The sequence below is a fragment of the Callithrix jacchus genome, chromosome 17 (assembly GCF_049354715.1).
Source record: "Callithrix jacchus isolate 240 chromosome 17, calJac240_pri, whole genome shotgun sequence".
Taxonomy (NCBI): Eukaryota; Metazoa; Chordata; class Mammalia; order Primates; family Cebidae; genus Callithrix; species Callithrix jacchus.
The window spans coordinates 57,662,705-57,665,233 of record NC_133518.1 but is presented as its reverse complement, the minus strand read 5'-3'; the positions used below and the strand labels follow the sequence as shown (position 1 = coordinate 57,665,233).

Sequence of the window (2,529 nt, the reverse complement as noted above, 5' to 3'; positions counted from 1 at the left end):
GTAGGTTTGTTTTTAAATATCTTGCTGTTCTTTGGCTTATAGAAGCATCACCCCAACTCTGCCTTTATCCTCACATGGCATAGTCTTTATATGCATGTCTTTCTCCAAATTTCTCTTTTTTTATAAGGGCACAGTCACACTGGATTGGGGCCCATCTTAATAACCTCTCAACTAAGTATATCAACAATGGCCTTACTTTAAAATAAGATCACATTCTAAGTTACTGGGAATTAGGATTTTGTCACATAAATTTTGAGGGGATATAATTCAACTCATAACTGTAAGAATAGATGCATTGAGACTCCATTTTTCTGTGACAATAAGTAATAAGGTATACCTATTATAGTCACTTGAACAGCAGAAACAGTAGGAAAAAAGGCCATTGTCCAGGGTAAGGTGAGACAAGCTACCCTTCCATGGGAATTCACTAAGAGCAAGCCCCAGAAGACATCTGCCACAATCCAGACACCATTTAGAAAAGGAAATGGTGAGTACCACCTGGAGAAGTTAAACTGAGTGAGCATTTCCTAAATGAGGAGACTTTAAATTGGAAAATACTGAGTTAACTGTAACTGGAAAGTTTACATTACTTCCCATTCATCAGTAGAAATAGGGATCATAAAGGAATTTAGTTACATAGCAATATTAGGAAAACTTTTACAAATTTGTGTAAATATGAATTGTCTACTCTGTTATGTAGGTAAATCTTTTTCCTTTTTAGATCTGGAATCTCCCAAATTTATTTGTCGGTAAAAAAGTTTAGATTAATACATGATATCATCTCTTAGTATTACATCAACATCATCTGGAAAGTAGGGTCCTAGGATATTATTAGGTTACTTCTACATAATAATCTTTTAAGAAGTTGTTATTTGTTTGTTTAAAAAACACTTACTGCAATTCTTGCACGCTTGGGGCATTATGCTAGGTGCATAGACTAGAAAGACAACTAAATCATGAAATCTGATCTCAAGGAAGTCACAGATTTTCAAAGAAAATATGTACTTGCTTTGGCAGCACATATACTAATACTGGAACAGTACAGAGATGACTAGCATGAATACCGTACAAGGATTGCATAAAATTTTATAAAGAAGTTTACATTTTCTCTTCATTACTTTATGCTTTCCCTCTAAGACAGTGATCAAGGCAAAGATATTCTCTCACTATTTCTACTCTACATTACATGAGAAGTTTAAGAAACTACAATAATGCACAAGAAAGGAATTAGAAAGTATGATGAAACCCCATCTGTACTAAAAATACAAAAATTAGCTAGGAGCGGTGGTGTGTACCTGTGGTACCAGCTATGCAGGAGGCTGAGGCAGGAGAATTACTTGAACCTGGGAGGAGAGGTTGCAGTGAGTGCAGTGAGCCAAGATAATCACACTACTGCACTCCAGTCTAGGTGACAGAGTGAGACATGATCTCAAAATATATATATAAACTGTCAGTATTTGCAGATGACATGATTGTCTAGTAAATCTTAAAGAATATGCAAATATCCACTAGACTGCATAGCAAATTTAGCAAGATCTCAATATACAACGTTAAAATAACAATTTAAAAGTTCCATTTTCAATAGTTCCATACACATAAAAATTTAAAACAAATTAATCCAAACAAAATCTCTACACAGAATCCACTAAGTATTAATGAGAGCAACTTTTAAAGCCCCAAGTAAATGGGATGATAGACCATGTTCACAGATTGAAAGACTCAATATGATCAAGATGTCAACTCTTCCCAAGTTGATATATAGATTCAACATAAAGCCAATCATAATTACAATATGCTTTTTATTTTAAAAATTGATAAGCGGGTTCTAAACTTTCTCTTAAAGTACAAGTGACCTAGAGTAGTAAAAGCAATCTTAAAAGAAAATATCAGACATAGGAAGAGAGCTAACAGTACTTGACTTACTTCACGACTTACTATGAAGCTATAATATAAAGACAGTACAATATTTATAAAATGGTAGTTAAATAAAACATAGAGTCCAGAAATAACATCCAAAATTGTACAATTAACTTTTGATAATGGCACTGAGGATTTCTATGTGGATACCCACATAGAAAAAAATGAACCTTCACCTGCCCTTCATGCAATATGCAAAAATTAATTTGAGATGAATCATAGACCTATTTTAAAAGCTAAACTTAAAACCTTTTAGAAGAAAATCCAAGATATCTTTATAACCTGAGGTTATATCTGGCAAAAGACCAAGAAACTTGCATTCTATAATTGAGTAATAAAAAGAAAATTCAATGAAAACAAACTTGAACAGAGAATTCACAAAGAAATAAGTATATATGGCCAATAAGTAAATGAAAAAAGATCCAACATCATTAGTTAGCTGGAAAATGCCATTAAATCCTAAAGAGATACTACTCCATATTTAGCAGAATAAACTATAAAAAGACCAACACTAAATATTGTCAGTGATATGGAGCCACCATAATTCATATACTTTGATTACAGAGTGAAAATGATACAATCAATTTGAAACCTGTCAGTTTTTAAAAACTG

General features: G+C 32.8%; 1 non-coding gene across 1 annotated transcript; it reads left to right on the top strand.

The window, feature by feature from the left end:
- Window positions 1–1,001: 1,001 nt before the first annotated feature.
- Window positions 1,002–1,109, top strand: LOC118149033 (U6 spliceosomal RNA). The gene has a single exon (XR_004736202.1). It is a non-coding gene; the product is annotated as a U6 spliceosomal RNA (small nuclear RNA).
- Window positions 1,110–2,529: the final 1,420 nt, after the last annotated feature.